This window comes from Lygodium microphyllum, unplaced genomic scaffold (assembly GCF_053477565.2).
Source record: "Lygodium microphyllum isolate KBCC unplaced genomic scaffold, Lygodium_microphyllum_v1.1.10 scaffold_89, whole genome shotgun sequence".
NCBI classification, from domain to species: Eukaryota; Viridiplantae; Streptophyta; class Polypodiopsida; order Schizaeales; family Lygodiaceae; genus Lygodium; species Lygodium microphyllum.
Genome location: NW_028229572.1, coordinates 47,173 through 55,034, shown reverse-complemented (window position 1 = coordinate 55,034; position 7,862 = coordinate 47,173).

Here is a 7,862-nt window from a genome sequence, read left to right as displayed (position 1 = left end):
GGATGTGTCGATTGGGTAGTTTTTTTTTTAATGATTAATTAGTATTTTTTTGAATTTTATATTTGGTGTGTTTGGTTTTTTAGGGGGTATTATATATGGTGGTTGGAGTTATTGTTTTGGTTTTTGTTTAATAAATTGTATGTGGTTGTTTATTTGTTTTTTCTTTTTTTACTTTTCAAAAAGAATAATAATTAAAGATGGATATGTGATGAAGGAAAAAGAAAATGGCAGCCAGTTAGGAAAAATCCACAATTTAGGTATGAAAATAAGATTTGGATTTTTATGGGTACTTTGTTATGTTTTTTTTTTTAAATTGGTGCCTTGTATGAAAATATTTTAAAGTGAAAAATGAATGGAAAAAGGTCAAGGGGTGGGTGGAAGTTTCTAGAATTTTTCAAAAAAATGTATTTTTTATTAAGTTTAAATGATTTTTTTACATTTTTTAAGGTAATTTTGAATAAATTTGCAAATATTTAATTTTCTGTAATTTTGGTGGTGGAAATTTCCAACTGACAAATTTTCAAATATTTGCAAAAATCTAAGGGAATTTTTAGAAATTTTTCTGAGTGGAAATGATTTTATAAATTAATTAAATCAGTTAAAGCAGGAAAATCAAGTTAGTTGGGTAAGTAGGGTCAAATTAAGTCAGCTAAGTCATGTTAGTCTGTGTAAATCGTGTAAGTCAGACTAAGTCAAGTCAGGTTAGTCAAAGGAAACTAGGTTAGTCTAGGTTAGTCAAAGTCAGTTAGGTAGACTAAGGCAAGGCAGGTCAGGTTAGTCTGGGTTAGGCTAAGTTAGGTAAGTAGGCTAAGTCAAGTCTGTGGGGACTAACCTAAGGGGGGTTACTTTAACTAGGCTAAAGTTAGTTTAACTAGGGTAGGGTTAGTTGACCTAAGTAGGGTTAGTCTAACTAGGGTAGGGTTAACCTAACTAACTAGGGTGAGGTCAACTAGTCTAGGGTTAGTTAACTCAACTTGGGTTAGGGTAACTAGTCTAGGGTTAGTTAACCTAGGGTAGAGTTAAGTAACCTAGGCTAGTTTAACCTAGGTAAGGTTAATGGTACTAACCTAGGGTAGGGTTAGGTGAACGGGGGGGGGCTAACCTAACGAAATTAGGGTTAGGTGACTGGGGGGGGTTAACCTAACTAAATTAGGGTTAGTTGACTAGGGGGGGTTAACCTAACTAAATTAGGGTTAGTTGACTAGGGGTTAACCTAACTAAATTAGGGTTAGGTGACTAGGGGGGTTAACCTAACTAAATTAGGGTTAGGTGACTGGGGGGGTTTAACCTAACTAAATTAGGGTTAGTTGACTAGGGGGGTTAACCTAACTAAATTAGGGTTAGTTGACTAGGGGGGGTTAACCTAACTAAATTAGGGTTAGGTGACTAGGGGGTTAACCTAACTAAATTAGGGTTAGACTAACTTAATTAAGGTTCATTAAACTGAAGTAAAGTTAGTTAACTTAATTGTGGTTAGGTAGGTGTGGTTAGTGGGCTGATAGGTACAGGGACGAGGAGGAGGAGGAGGAGGAGGAGGAGGGAGGGAGTGGCAATCCGGGCGGCGCGAGCAAGGCCGGCGACGGCAAAAGCGCCGTGGCGGCCGTGGAGGTGGTCAACCTGGCCGGAGGCGCCGGAGGAGACGGAGAGAAGATGGCGCGGTGGGGCGGCGCGGCCGACGACGCAGATGGGGAGGGAGCGTAGTAGGGCGGCGCAGCGACGCAAGATAGGACGCCGAGGGGGGAGTGCTGTGGGGCGGGCGGCGAGAGCAGGAGAGGAGCATCGAGGAGTGGGGCGATGCAGGCATTGTGGGCCACGCGAGGGGAAGGAGGCCGGGAGGAGACGGCCGAGGGGGGGGAGGAGTCGGAGGAGGGTGAATGGGGGAGGGTAGGCGCAAAAGGGGAGGTGCGCCCGGTGTAGGAGGGGCAGAGGGGGCGGGAAGGAGGGGAGGAGGGTGAATGGGGGAGGGTATGGAGGGAGGCAGAGGGAGGAAGGGAGGGGAGTAAAAAGAGAGGGAGGGGAAGGGAGGGGGAGGAGGAGATGGGGTAGGCAGGAGGAGCAGAAGATGGGGGAGATGGTGGGGGAGGGTCGGGGAGAGAGGAGAGAGAAAGAAGAAGAAGAAGAAGAAAGTTGGTTGGGACGGGGGGTGCCCGTTGCGTGATGGGAGTTTTTTTTTAAATAATAATAATAATAATAAAGATAATTAATTAATTAATTAATTAATTAATTAAGGAAAGAAGAAAAGAGAGGGAAAGGTGGCACACCCCCGTCCCACGCCCGTGCGTCGGGGGTAGGGGTAAAAAAATTTACAGTGGTGGGACTCGACGGGGCGGGAACGTCGACACGCAAGTGGCGGACGCGACGGGGGCGTCTCGAGATACGGAAAAATGAAAACGCGCGCGTTCACGCGCAAGGTGAGGCACGCGAGAACAAAGAAAAAGTAATAACTCATAAACCGTTCGTCGAAAAGAAAATCCGTAAAAAGGAAAAATGGGTTGAGAGAGGAGGGAAAAATGATGGAAAAGTAAGACGGGGTGCCCGGAGGAAAATGAGGGCGTCACATGGGAAAAATGCAAAAAAACAGGCCCGAAAACACATACGGGGATTAATATCGGAAAATCCCCTCGTCGGAATGCAGGACAGAAAGAAGGAAAAAGGTGCAAAAGAACGTGGCCAACAACCCTATCACATCAAAACACAGTTTTGACCGAGAAAGGACAAGTTCACATGGGAAAAATGGAAAAATGGCACACGAAAACGACGTCGGAAATTAATAATAAAAATTTCGTTCACCGGAACAGAGGGTAGAAAAAAGGAAAAATGTGCAAGGGAAGGGGGGGCACAAGGCTGTCACATCAAAATTGAGTTTTGCGGGAATTAGGAGGGGTTCACATGCAAAAAACACGAAAAATGCATTAAAAACGCTCGGAAAAATTAATAGCTAAAAAGTCGGTAGTCGGAAAAGGGGGGAGGAAAAAGGAAAAAGTGAGGGGAAGGTTGAAGGATACGGCTATCAAATCAAACTAGAATTATGGTGAAAATAGGGCAGGTTCTCATGGAAATTTGTGAAAAATAAGCACGAAAAAAAACACGAAAACTGGCAAAAATTAATAACGGATGAACCCTACATCGAAATGACACAGATTAAAAAGGAAAAATGTCAGGGAGAAAGGGTAAGATAGGCCTGACTCATCAGATCAAAGTTTCAAAGCAAGCAAGATGCGTTCACATGGAAAACTGTCCAATTGACGTAAAATACTTCAAAAATTAATAACGTGAGAATCGTCTGTCGAAACAGGGGTTGGTAAAAAGGAAAAATGGTCAATTCAAAGGGATGAATAGGGCTATAAGTTTGTATTGGAAGTTCAGTGAACGTAGGGTGCGTTCACATGGAAGGACAGCAAAATCAGGGAATGAAGGAAAACTACAAGGGAACGGCCCCAAGGGTGGGTTGAAAATGGACGGGTGGGTGGGGAAGGGACCCATCAAGGGAAAAGCAGGGCAGGCATAGATGCATTATCAGGTTAAGGCAAATGCAGAGGGGTATGCAATGTAGACGCGCAGGGATGTGTCCCCACACTTAAAACCTTAACGGATAGGGTTGACCGAGCAACAGGGACCTAGTACCACACAACAGACCAACCGCTAACGTCCCCACACTTAAAACATGACCGTCACTGATAATAGAAGGTGTAGGGTTAGAAAAACTTGGCCCATGTTGTCGAGAATCAAGGTTGACTGTCGATGGCACATCCACTGTCGTTGTCGGCTGCAGGAGGTACCAAGGTATCTTCACAGCACACATCCTTCATGGCAGGGACCACACGGCAGTACCCAGGGAGGTAGCTGGTTGAAGGAATCGCAGAAAATTCGTCGATGATGAGGAATATTGCACTCAACTCACAATCACTCATATGGAATGAAAGAGCAATCACTCACCCCATGACTAATATCACTCGAGGAAATCAAAATGAAACCCAAAGCTCACACCCGATTTAGGAAGCGACAAAGGAATGGTGCAGAAGAAGTATGCCAGGGTGCACAATTGATGGTGCATTGGTGCGTTCAACCCATGTGGTGTAGATGCAAGAAGAAGGGCAAGGGAGCCTTGTAGGGCAGTGTATAGAACAGAATGATGTGTCATGTGTTGATGGCAGAAACCTAGCCCGTGGGTGCATAGGGAAACGGAAACGTACCTGACTCCAAAGGTCGTAACGTCCCTCAATCCTCACCTCTCGGTAATTGATTGAAGAAACTCCAATCACACTCAGCCCACCCTCTGTCTCACGCTCTGTTGAAAGATACAGAGGGCAGCCATATCCTGAAACCCATTGATGTAATCCTCACGGTCACTTGTGCAAAGGTTGTATGCCTTGTGCGCATTTGATGGTGCAACTATGTATCCCGCCCAGTGCCCGCATACAGTGCAAGAAGGAAGGCCAGGGAGCCTTATAGTGCAATGCATAAGAACAAATCATGCGTTGTGTATTGAGAGGCCCTTCCCGTGCGTGCAACACTCCATTCACACTTTTCACCTCTCATTTGATTTGAAAGGAAAGACTGGTCACTCACCCCACCCTCTGTCTCACGCTCTGTTAGATTCAAAGGGCAGCCCATACTCACATCCCCATCCTATTAGGATGAAAGCTCACATCACTCAAGGGGTTGGTGATGAAGATCATGTCGACTATTGGTGTCATCAGGATCTTGAGGAGGAGGCATACCCAAGGAGGCAACCTACAAATCTCGTACTTCAATGATTAGTAAGAAGAGTCGTCTGTTAAGAAGGGCAGACGGATTGATATTGTAGAGACAGCGCACCAAGGGAGGTGGCTTCAAATTGCTTGCTGAAGAGGTTCTACTGGTGAGTCAGCTATCCTGAACTGCAGGGTGTTACCACCTTTTCCACAGTCAGCTTCTCGCCCAAGGATGTTTCCACCTTTTCTTGGAACGAGGCCTGTTATGACAGAGAATTTCTTCCTTTTCTCCCATAACAGTTTTGTTGGTTTTCTTTTTCTTTTGCTTTTTCTTTTCTCCTTTTTTTAAATTTTTTTCCTTTTTTTTCTTTTTTTCTTTTTTTATTTCTTAATAAAGGGAATGGTAGAAATACCATATATCAGGACCAACCTCGGCACCGTTGTTGGATCAGACGAGAAGAGAACAATGTTGGATTGAGATGTTTTTGCGAGGGGGTAGCAAAACGAGACCGCCTCATGAGGAGAATCATAAGGGATATCAGAAGCATGATAAGAAGGACAGTGCGACGCCCAAAAGGAAAGGGGTAGGTCGACTGTGATTGTCAAGATCCCCAGGGAGGGAAGTACTTTTTCAGGCGATAGCCATTAATCAGGAAAGGATCATCAGAGGCATCAACGGTCTGCACCTGAACAGAGCCGTTAGGATTAACGGCTAGTACCTGGTACGGGCCCATCCACCGTTGTTGAAGCTTGCCAGGAAACTTGCCAAATCTAGAATCATAGGCTAGAACAAGATCACCTTCTTTGAACTCTTTGTGCTTGATGAAACTGTCACGATAGGCCTTGCGTCGCGCTTGAGTAGTTTCCATGCACTGTAGGGCCATCCGTTGTATTCCATCCAAGCATTCCAAGTGCAGGAGATGATGTTGCAGTGACTCACTATCTCCCAAGCGTTCTTTAACTGCCACTCGCAAAGAGGGTAATTCCAGCTTAACAGGGAAGACGGCTTCTGTACCATACACTAGCTGGAAAGGGGTATGTCCTGTAGCTGCCTTATGAAAGGTTCTGTACGCCCAGAGGGCCTCTGTAAGTCGATTATCCCAGTCGCAACGATGTGCAGCAATCGTTCTTGTCAGAATCAAGCAAAGGATGCGATTTGTGACTTCAACTTGGCCATTGGCTCTGGGGTAATAGGGAGATGATGTTGCAGTGACTCACTATCTCCTAAGCGTTCTTTAACTGCCACTCGCAAAGAGGGTAATTCCAGCTTAACAAGGAAGACGGCTTCTGTACCATACACTAGTTGGAAAGGGGTCTGTCATGTAGCTGCCTTATGAAAGGTTCTGTACGCCCAGAGGGCCTCTGTAAGTCGATCATCCCAGTCGCAACGATGTGCAGCAATCGTTCTTGTCAGAATTGAGCAAAGGATGAGATTTGTGACTTCAACTTGGCCATTGGCTCTGGGGTAACAGGGAGTGGACTTACGATGGCGGATCTTATACAATTCCGTCAGCTCCGCCATGATTTTGTTAAGGAAATGAGTCCATCTGTCACTTATCAGCTCAAGGGGACTGCCAAAACAGGTGATAATAGTCTCATACATGAATAGTGCGACACTGTTACCATCGTCCCGCTTCAGGGCTTTAGCTTCACACCACTTTGTGACATAATCAATACATACTAGGATGTATATGTTCTGCTTCCGTCTGGTAGGTGGATCAATGGGACCCACAAAATCAATCCCCCACTTCTCAAATAGCTTTAGGGGAAGAATGGGTTGCAATGGCATGGCACTTGTTTTGGTGGGTTTCCCCATTCGTTGACAAGCATCACATCTCTTACAGTAATCATATGCATCCTTGTGGAGGGTCGACCTCACCAGTATCCTGCTAATAGAGCCTTCCTGGCTGTTGCTTCTCCTGTAAAGTGTCCACCACATGGTTTGTCATGGCATGCTTTCAATACTATGCCGATTTCATCCCCTGCAACACATCTTCGCAGCACTTCATCTTTGCCTTTCTTGTACAGTGCACCGCTTAGCAAAGTGTAGAGGGCTGATTCTAACAAAAGCTTCTTCCTCTCATGACTTGAGATGCCAAGAGGATACTATTGAGTTGCCAAGAGGTTGGCTATGTCTACATACTAGGGAGTACCTGTTTCAACTAGAAACAAGGAAGCATCAGGAAGGTCTAGATCATCATGTTCCTCTTCTTCTGTTTGAGGGATCCGTGATAGATGATCAGCTAGGACATGGGAACGGCCAGGCTTAGTGACTATTTCAAAGTCGAACTCCTGGAATAGGAGCAACCATCTCATCAGTCATCCTTTAACATCTGCTTTGTTCATCAGGAATGACAAGGCCTCATCATCCACATAGAACTTGAAATGTATGGACAATAGATAGTGTCAAAACTTCTCCAACACAAACACCATTGCCAAGCACTCAATCTCTGTCACACTGTGTAATTCCGTTCCCTATCAGTGACCTTTCGGCTTGCATAATACGGCACCTAGCCCTTCAACTGATGCATCTGTATGCACATGGGGAGGCTGTAAAATAGGTGCTTGAATTAGGCACTGTTTTAGGGTATTAAAGGCTTCTTCACAGTCATCCGTCCAAAGGAAATCAACTTCTTTTCTTAGGAGCTTGTGTACAGGGGCTACTTTAGTTGCAAAATGTGCAATAAATCTTCTGCAATAGCCCACATGGCCAAGAAATCCTCTCAATTGCTTGAGGTTCTTCGGTGCTGTTAAGGCGGCAATCTTTTCAATCTTTGCTGGGTCTGTTGCAATTCCTTGTGCAAAGACAATATGGCCCAAAAGCACTCCTAAGGAAACGCCAAAGACACATTTGTCGGGGTTGAGAGAGATCCCATACTCTCGACATCTGTCAAAACATTGCTCTAGGTGTCCCCAGTGCTCACGAATCAAACTATAGACACAAAAGTCATCAAGATACACCTCAATGAGATCATGCAGATGGTTTTGGAAGGCAGCCATCATTACTCATTGGAAGGTGGCAGGAGCATTACAAAGTCCGAATGGCATCACTCTGTAGGCATAGGTCCCCCATTCTGTGGTAAAGGTTGTTTTGAATTGGCCCTCTTCTGCGATTTGGACTTGGTTATATCCACTGAATCCATCCAAGAGGGAATACAGCTCATGGCT